This window comes from Cervus elaphus, chromosome 18 (assembly GCF_910594005.1).
Source record: "Cervus elaphus chromosome 18, mCerEla1.1, whole genome shotgun sequence".
In the NCBI taxonomy this organism is placed as follows: domain Eukaryota; kingdom Metazoa; phylum Chordata; class Mammalia; order Artiodactyla; family Cervidae; genus Cervus; species Cervus elaphus.
Genome location: NC_057832.1, coordinates 112,633,240 through 112,643,706, shown reverse-complemented (window position 1 = coordinate 112,643,706; position 10,467 = coordinate 112,633,240).

The following is a 10,467-nucleotide window of genomic DNA, read 5'->3' as shown; positions in this document are numbered from 1 at the left end:
TTAAAAAATGTGAGGTTATTAATCTGCAGAGAGAGACAAAAATTGTAGAAGCTGTTGAATTAACTGTAAGAATAACTTCTTAAAAGAATGCATACTGTATTCAACCTTCCAGCCTTAGCCAGATGTTTTAGAGTGTTTTCGACCAAGATGGCAGGCCTGATTCTGGTATGCATTCTGTCTATTCCACACAAGTAATGCAAGCCATTGCCTTCTAAAGTATAGAATGGTCTGAGGGAGTTCTTCATAGCCTGGCAATAATGCAGTGCAATTTTATATCCTTCCAATTTACACTAGCTTCCAGGACAAGAGAGGATGGTAGGTGACAATGAGAGGTAAGTTGACAATACTGATAAACATGTTTTGAAGTCAAGGATAACCCTACATAAATCTGCTACACCAAACATGAGGAAATGAATAAAGAACCTACCAAAAAAAAAAAAGATTCAGAAGTGGCACATGGATAGTACAAACAAGGTTAGTGTCTCATGGAGAGATCTGAAGTTAGATCTTGTTTTCATGAACTTACCAATGTGTGATTGGGTTAGAGATTTAAACTTTTATGTAGAGAATGTGATCATATTTTATAATTAGTATGTGTATTTAAGGTCAAATGTAAACAATTTATGAGGAAGTTACTTTTTGAACTATTACTGGTGGCAGGACTTTAGCAGAATAGGTACTGGTTGTAATCTAAGCTCCTCCCTTGGAGAGAAACAAACGTATTTCCCTCACTGCATTTCACCTTACACTCATCATTAGCTGGTTGTCCTAAAATACAAATGTAATTATACCTCTTTCACGCACAAACAAATCTCGTGATGTATAAGTGCTTACAGAATTAAGAACATCATGGACAGGGAGTGTCTGAATACTCATTCATTAGGAGCTGCTATATTTTTTTATTAATTTTAGCATTCATTATCATGCATGCTTTTTAGAGCAAAGCATTTTACTAAAATAACCTGTTAATACTTAAATACCTTCCCTTTCATGGATATGTCAGCTAGTTATTTTTAACCCATCAGTGTGTGTATATATATATACATCTATCTATATAGGCAATTTCCTTCATTTTAAAATAATTTAAATTCAAAATAATTGATATCAAAACATTCCTATTTTCTACAGTCATGGAAACCCTTTTAAGACTCCTGGTAGACTAATATAGAAATAACATCTGTAAAAGTATAGCTGAATAAAGGAGGGAAATGGGCTTGTCTGATGGTTTTCACGTACCTGCAATGAACACTGTCTCCAACATTAGTGTTACCTTGGGTCAACTTTCAGCTGAATAGAGCTTGATTCCTAGTAGGTCTCAGGATGCACCATTAAATAACTGATAGATAGTGTGTATATATCTAAACGCTTGATGTCAGAAAGCTAAAGCTTGGTATTTTCAACTCTAGACAGATTCTAGGGATTTGATGCTATGCGTAAATATGTGTTGTTCCTTGATGTCAACAGGTAAAATGGACCTTTGTGGGTATTTATTCCACTTTTCTTAATAGAAACAACAGAGCAAAACCCTCCTCACAAGGAACTAGGAACACAGCTCTTGTTCAAAAGCCAGGTTTGAAGATAAACACAGTTAAGAGTTGGTCTTGTTAATGCTTCCTTCCCAACAAGACAGTCTGTGTTCTTTTTTCAGTACTTGTCCAACTCTAGTTGCTTTATCTTTCTGCAGGTACCTAATGGTCCTTTAGGGCCATTAGCATACACACACGCAATGCTTCTTTAATGACAAGGAGCTATTTTACATGCTTTAGGCCATATCTTCCTCATACTCCACAAACTACACCTCTCAAAATGTTTTGAGTTTTCTTTGCCTAGTCAAAAATAAATAATCCAAGCCACTTGCTCAAGACATAGTATTGACAAATGCCGTATCCCTGTGGTTCATCTTCGACATGAGCAACATAAAGGAAGGGTTTTTTCATGCCTGTGCTTTATGATCTGTGGTGGATGTAGGGAAATTATTGCAACACATTAAGTGATATAATATGAAGGTGCCATTGAAATATTCTGTTACAAAGTATCTCCGTCTTGCCCAATCATGAATTCTCGAAACTAAAATATTAGTAATTTATTCCTTTTCTGTTGATATTATCCTGAATTTTTTAGATATAATTAGCATAAAATGGGGGTTTTAAGATGTGAATTACTTGATCTTGTGACTCTTTAAAATAGATGATGCAAGAAGGAAAACTGAGACATTTACAAATGGAGAAGGGATGAGGAATGATACAGAAACTAAAGGAAAATCAGCTATGAGGTTTGGAGAGCAAAGACCAATTATTCATTGTTAAAATATACCCTTTGGTGACCCTAAGTAAAAGTATCTCCATGTGCCTTGTCCCATTAGTCCGGTTATTAATACTGACAGCAAATACTACCAAAATGCCTTCTCTCTATGACAGAGAAATGGAAATAAAAAATTAGTTTTCAGATTCCCGGTGTAACTCATTTTACATGGCTTAACAACAAATTGAAAAGTTCAACTTTACTCAATTGTGATTCACTTAAGTAAAGAATTGTGTTTATTTAAGCTTAAAGCTATTTGGTATTCAGTGCTGGCATTCTTGACAACCTTGGCTGGGACAAGTAAGAATCCTGAATACAAAAACACATTAAGGTAGCTCTCACAACCTGCAGATGTGTTTCTTTCATGTTGATCAAAATGACTCAGAACCCATACCTCTATAAAGCTGAAGTTTCCACAGACACTTTCATAGACACTGTCCGTACTTTCATTTAGAGAAATTTTCTCTGACTCATGACTGAAGAGTTGCTTGATGTAGACAGCGAGCATATCATACCTGAGAAGGAATATCTGCATCATCTTACTCTGTAGAAACAGAGAAGCCACGGTCTTCAGGGTGGCTGATATCTCAAAGATGGGTTTAACACACTGAAAGAACAATTAATTTATTCCTGTTCAGGTCCTGTGATCTCCTTCCAAGCCTGATTTGACGACCTGACTCCACACAATCTCAGACCAATTATGAGACTCCATTTCTCAAACATGTGCAAGCCTGACATTCACCTTTGGTGATATATTTCATTACAGCCTCAACGGATAAATTCTCACCTTATTTATATCTCTTATCTTTGTCCCTGTTGCTAACACTAAGATTTTCTTTTGCTGGGTAATTCCAGCTGTCTCCAAATCTCCACGGTGCAGTCTCTACAGACAATTCTTGAGGAACCAAGCCTGGGATGAGGTGGGAGACCTAGATCCTAACTCCAGTTCACTGTCTTGAGTTCCTAAGGTCTTTGCATAAGCCATTAATTGTCTTATATCTTAATTTATCTGTTATTAAAAAGGAAAATTATATCTTGGGTACAAAAGCCTTCAGGAAAATTGAAACATGAGGCTTTAAGCAATTGACAGATATTTTTTCTGGAAATATAATATTCCTACTATCTGTTAGTTAATATCAATGCCTAACTAAAAATTTTATACTTTTGGGCATCCCTGACTTCATCTTTATGTCAGTGCTAAACCTTAGAGTTGAGAAGCCTGCAGAAAAAAATTGTACATAAGCCTAAAACTTAAGCAAAGCTGTTATTTTAATACATTTGCAGCAATACTTAGGGTGAACAATTTCACCAGTCATGTTACATATCCTTGACCCAAAGTCTCTAACAAGTCACATCACTTCTGTTTCTATATCTTCTGAACCCACACTCCCACATGCTGCTGATGACTCTCAAACATTAATCAGTGTCTGACAAAATACACATTTATGCTACCATCTGTGTCTAAGTTGATGTGAAGAGTTTTCTCTTCCAAGAGAGGGAAGGACCATATAGAATAGATAACACCCAAATTCCTTGGGCTCCAGTAAATCACCAGGGACTAATTGTGACTGTGAGGGACACTACTGGGAGGAAGTCAACAAGAGCTCCAAAAACAGCTCCAGCACAGACCTAACGAGCTTTGGCAGCAGCTCCACTGGCAACATAGGGCCAACGGTGTCCCCTCAGGGGGCCCCGTGCATTAGAGTGGAAATTGCTGCCCCCATTCCCAATTCACAAGGGCAGGGCCTCCATGCTGCCCTCCCCCTGTGGAAGGCTGTTCTCCATCCTTCTCCCACCAACATCTTCATTATAGCCCTGCTGCTGCTGCTGCTGCTAAGTCACTTCAGTCAGGTCCGACTCTATGTGACTCCATAGATGGCAGCCCACCAGGCTCCCCCATCCCTGGGATTCCCCAGGCAAGAACACTGGAGTGAGTCGCCATTTCCTTCTCCAATGCATGAAAGTGAAAAGTGAAAGTGAAGTTGCTCAGTCATGTCCGACTCTTAGCGATCCCATGGACTGCAGCCCACCAGGCTCCTCCATCCATGGGATTTTCCAGGCAAGAGTACTGGAGTGGGGTGCCATTGCCTTCTCCGTCATTATAGCCCTAGGTCATTCTAAAAAGTCAAAGAAGCCAGCTCACTGGGGTTTTAGGATGTTCTCCTGTAACCCAAAACAAACTTTAGCCTTCAGTGTCCCAATCCAGGAAGAACTGACTGGGGCTGCATCTAAATCTAGTGTAAATACCAATTCTCCTCCTTCGGACTCCAGATGCCCTTATTCCTTCTCCTAGAAATGGGAGAGGTGTGCTTCAGTCCCCTGATGTATGTGCAGTCTAATTGGTTCTGTGAGCATGGCCAGTATGATAGACATTCTAACACATGTCTCATGATACTACTTAAGCTCCAAAAGTGATAGCATCACATAGGCAGATTTAAAAATCCAAGATACGGAAGCAATGTGAGTGTCTAATCACAGACAAATGGATAAAGAAGATGTGGTGTATATGTATATATACACAATGGAGTACTACTAAGCCATAAAAAAAACAAAAATTTGCCATTGTGGCAACATGGATGGTCTTGAAGAGAATTATGCTAAGTCGTCAGACAGCAAAAGACAATATTGCATCATGTAACTCATATGTGAAATCTAAAAAATACAACAAACTAGTGAATGTACCAAAAAATAAGTAGACTCATGGATACAGAGAATAGCCCAGTGATTACCAATGGCGAGGGGCAATATAAGGGTGGAAGAAAAGGAGGTACAAATTATTGGGTGTAAGATAGGCTTAAGGATATACTGTACAACATGAGGAATATAGCCAATATTTTGTAACAACTGTAAATGGAAAGTAACCTTTAAATTGTACAGAAATTAAAATAATCACCTATAAGCCATTAAATTATATTAAATAAAATCTAAATCTACAATAAATTGACAAAGGGAGTTTTAGCAACTAATAAAAAAATCGAAAAACAATACTGTCATCCAAAATTCTTGACAAAGAAGGATGAAACTACTACACTTCTTCAAATTTTATTTTAATTAAAGTTTATATTTATAGATTGTAGATTAATGTGTCATAACAAATAATACAGAAATACCTCTTATACTGATTTACCAGTTTCTCGCAATAGAAGCATCTTGCAAAGCTACAGTACAATATCATAAGATAGTATGATAAACAAGGTCATTATGTAATTATAGCCATGTGGTATGAATAATGATAATGTGGTAATACAATATCACAACATATTGGCATTGATACAGTCAAGATACAGAACATTTCCATCACCACAAGAATCCTTCATGCTGTCCTCTTATAGTCACATCTATTTCTGTCCAGCCTTTCAGTTCAGTTCAGTTCAGTTGCTCAGTCGTGTCTACCTCTTTCCGACCCCATGAACCGCAGCACACCAGGCCTCCCTGTCCATCACCAACTCCCGGAGTTTACTCAAACCCATGTCCATCGAGTCAGTGATGGCACCCAACCATCTCATCCTCTGTCGTTCCCCTTCTCTTCCTGCCTTCAATCTTTCCCAGCATCAAGGTCTTTTCATCATCTCATCTTTTCAAATGAGTCAACTCTTCACATGAGGTGGCCAAAGTATTGGAGTTTCAGCTTCAGCATCAGTCCTTCCAATGAACACTCAGGACGGATCTCCTTTAGGATGGACTGGTTGGATCTCCTTGCAGTCCAAGGGACTCTCAAGAGTCTTCTCCAACACCACAGTTCAAAAGCATCAATTCTTTGGTGCTCAGCTTTCTTTATAGTTCAGCTCTCACATCCATACATGACTCCTGGAAAAACCATAGCTTTGACCAGACAGACCTTTGTTGGCAAAGTAATGTCTCTGCTTTTTAATATGCTGTCTAGATTGGTCACAGCTTTTCTTCCAAGAAGCAAGAGTCTTTTAATTTCATGGCTGTAGTCACCATCTGCAGTGATTTTGGAGCCCCCCCAAAAATAAAGTCTGCCACTGTTCTGTTTCCATTGTTTCCCCATCTATTTGCCATGAAGTGATGGGACCAGATGCCATGATCTTAGTTTTCTGAATGTTGAGCTTTAGGCCAACTTTTTCACTCTCCTCTTTCACTTTCATCAAGAGGCTCTTTAGTTTCCTCTTCACTTTCTGCCATAAGGGTGGTGTCATCTGCATATCTGAGGTTACTGATATTTCTCCCGGCAATCTTGATTCCAGCTTGTGCTTCCTCCAGCCCAATGTTTCTCATGATGTACTCTGCATATAAGTTAAATAAGCAGGGCGACAATATACAGCCTTGACGTACTCCTTTTCCTATTTGGAACCAGTCTGTTGTTCAATGTCCAGTTCTAACTGTTGCTTCCTGACCTGCATACAGGTTTCTCAAGAGGCAGGTCAGGTGGTCTGGTATGCCCTTCTCTTTCAGAATTTTCCACAGTTTATTGTGATCCACACAGTCAAAGGCTTTGGCATAGTCAATAAAGCAGAAATAAGATGTTTTTCTGGAACTCTCTTGCTTTTTTGATGATCCAGCAGATGTTGGCAATTTGATCTCTGGTTCCTCTGCCTTTTCTAAAACCAGCTTGAACATCTGAGGTTCATGGTTCACATATTGCTGAAGCCTGGCTTGGAGAATTTTAAGCATTACTTTACTAGCATGTCTCCTTTTAACCTCTAGTTATTACCATCTGTTCTCTCGATCTATAATTTTAGCATTTCAAGAATTATATATATGTAAAATCATACAGTATATTCCTTTGGGACTGTCTTCTTCATCCGTAACTTGGTATCACACACTGCCACATAGTGATCACAGGCCATCACTGCCAGAGGAAAAATCCCAAACTTACCCAAACCTAGCAAGGAAAATAACTGGGCTGCACAGCTCCTATGTGGAATTACTTGATGTTCTGCAAGAAAATGTACCAGCATCTGAGGAACAACAATTGTGGCATAGAGACATCAGCAATAGAGAGGTTGCTGAGAAAGAAATACATGAGTATATTAAAAAGAGTCATGTACCATGATCATCTCAGGAATTCAAGGATAGTTTGATACCCATAACTCAATCAAGAAAAAAAATTTAGTAACTACCTATGGTGATGGATGGCAACTTCACTTATTGTGGTGATCATTTTACAATATATACACTAAATCACTACACTGTACAACTGAAATTAATATGATGTTGTATGTCAATTATGCCTCAGTTTTAAAGATACTTTAATCACCAAATTTTTTAGGTAATAAAGTAAAATAAAAATATACCAATCTGATGCAAATTGGTTATTAGTATAACCTTCCTAGTGGAAGGTTGTGTGTGTATTGAGGGGTGGAGGGCATATGTGGGAATTTTTTGTACTTTCTGCCTAACTTCGCTGTGAATTTAAAACTGCTGTAAAAGAAACAAGTTAATTAGTTGAGATTGTTCTAGCTTCCACTTAGGTTGCAGAAAGCTAGAAAGAGCATTGGTTCGATCTTAAAACAAGAAAAGTTTCAGTGAACTACAAAATCATAACTTCCCGTGAAATCATTGGTTAACTGAGATTGCAGGGCAGCCAAATAGCATAAATCTCAAGAAGGATAAGTGCATCCAGAAAAAGATAGGATGGGAGCTCTGACTTATATGCTTACTGTATGGGAAGAAAATAGGTCCCCAAACTAGGGAGTGAAAACTGATTCAACAAATTGCTCAACTTCAAGCGTGGGATGTGGTGAGTATAGAATGGCTGAGAGCTATGGCAAAAAGAGGAGTTCCCACCAATTCTCAATGTTTTCTCCACAGATTTAGGACAACCCTTGCAAGAACGTTTTCAGGAAAGTGAAAAACCAGAGAAAACCTTCTACCTGGTGCAGGTCTAAGAGAAGGCAACCACATCCACCGCAGTGAGCAGAAGGAACTCTCCAACCACCAACCACCACAGAAACACAAAACTCAAACCCAGTTCATCCCATGACTGTGTTGATTCTCATACTATCTACAAAACATGTGTCAAACTGAAGAAATGTGTCCATTTCAAGGCATTATACTGTTTATGTTAGTGTCTATTATACTATGTGAAAAACATAAACTGTAAATCTAAACTAAAGGTCAGAGGAAAAGGCCAAAAAAAGTAAATGTCACTGAATAAAAGGTTAACAGAAGAAAATCAGATATTTTTGGATTACAGGAATTATCACACAGGGGTTTTAAGACTCATAAATAAATTAAAAGGTCTAAAAGAAAAGATAAACATTGTCATAAATTCAATTCTTTCAATATCGAATTGAAAACTACACAGAGAAATTAAGTTGAAATGCTACGTGTGAAAGACATAGTCAAAGAACTAATGATTGCTTATGAGTAGACTCAAGAGAATCAAAAAATGATCAATAAGAAAAAAGATGAACCGATAGAAATTAGCAAAACTGAAGCACAAAGAGGAAGAAATTATAATGGTAAAAAGAGAAAAGACTCTTCCAAGACAATACCAAACAAGCTAACATATGAGAAATTGGAAAATCCCAACAGAAAAACAGAGATAGAAGGAATACAAAAAATACTTGAAGATATAGTGACCAAAAAATAGTGAAAGAAATTGAAAGCACAAAACCAAGAAATTCAGCAAAATAAGGAAAAAACAAAATGTGGACATATGATATTCTATCTAAAAGGTAAAAATAAAGTGAAGATCTAGAAGGGAGCCTGAAATAAAGTTACATCACATACAGAAGTAGAACTGAAAGTAGACTTCTTCTCAGAAACTACGCAAAACAGAAGACAAGGAGGGATAAGGTTAAAGTCTGAGGTAGTGGTGGTGAGTAGGGGAGGCTGTTGTCAAAGAATTCTTTGTGTAGAGAAAATATCTTTTGAGAATGAAGGAGAAACAAAGACATTTTAAAATAAACAAACCTGAATGAATATTTTCCAGCAGACCTAGATTTCAAGAAATGATAATGGCTTCTTGAAGAAATAATTCCCATTATAAAGCAGGAAATCTAAAAGATAGGATTGTATATTGTATCACATCAAAAAGTAAGACAGCTATTGAAGATTAGTGGGGTCAGGGGGAAAAACTAAGTGTCCAACCTGAATAGGTTATGTGATAAGCTAAGTAATGCATGACCTCCTGAAGATGTCTTTGCCCTGATTCTCAGAATGTGTGAATATGCTGCCTCTTATGTTAAAAGTTACTTGCACGTGTATTAAAATAAGGATCTTAACATGGAGGCTATTCTGGATAATCTTAGGGGTCCCATGTAGTAAGATGGATCTTTAAGAGAGCACAGTCATGGGAACAGAGACAGTAGAAAGAGATGTGAAATGGAGGCAGAACCTAGAGGGGTGGGATAGGGTGGGGGTGGGGGTCCATGGGGGAGGGGACATATGTATACCTATGGTTGATTCATGCTGATGTATGGCAGAAACCAACACAATATTGTAAAGCAATTATCCTCCAATTGAAAATAAATAATTAAAAAATAAAGTTTCTAAAATACATACAAATAAAAATATGGTAAACTGTGTTCGAGCCCTGGGTTGGGAAAATCCCCTGGAAGAGGACATGGCAACCCAGTTCAGTATTCTTGCCTGGAGAATCCCCATGGACGGAGGAGCCTGGCAGGCTATAGCCCTTGCGGTTGCAAAGAGTTGGACATGACTAAGCGACTAAGCACAGCACACAAACTGTGCTTAAGGCATATTGGGGGAAAAAAAAGAAAATGGAGGCAGAGGATAAGACTCAGAGAGGGATTTACTGTGCTGCTGACCTTGAAGCTGGGAGAAGGGGTGACAAGCAAAGCGGAGGCTGGTAAAGGCAAAGGAGTCGTGAGATGAAGACTGCAGAAGAGACAACCAGGCATAGAAATTCCCCTTCTTAAAGCATCGTGTGTATAATTGACATGCGTATACTTGTATTTTTCACTAATTTTCTTCTGCTAGCTCCCCACTGGTCTCAGATGAAGTTGAAAGATAATTTTGCATCAATGCTCTCTGTACCCTGACACTTCCTACCTGCCTGCTTCACCCTCACTACTGCCTCCATCTTCTATCTTCTCTGCGCTGCAAGTGAGGCTTTGGGACATTTCTGAACTTCCATGCTCTCCCAGCTCTGCACCTTTCCCAGGCTGTCTGCACCTTTATTTGGATGGTTGTCATCTGGATAACTTTCCCTTACTATTCTGGTCTCCACTTGGA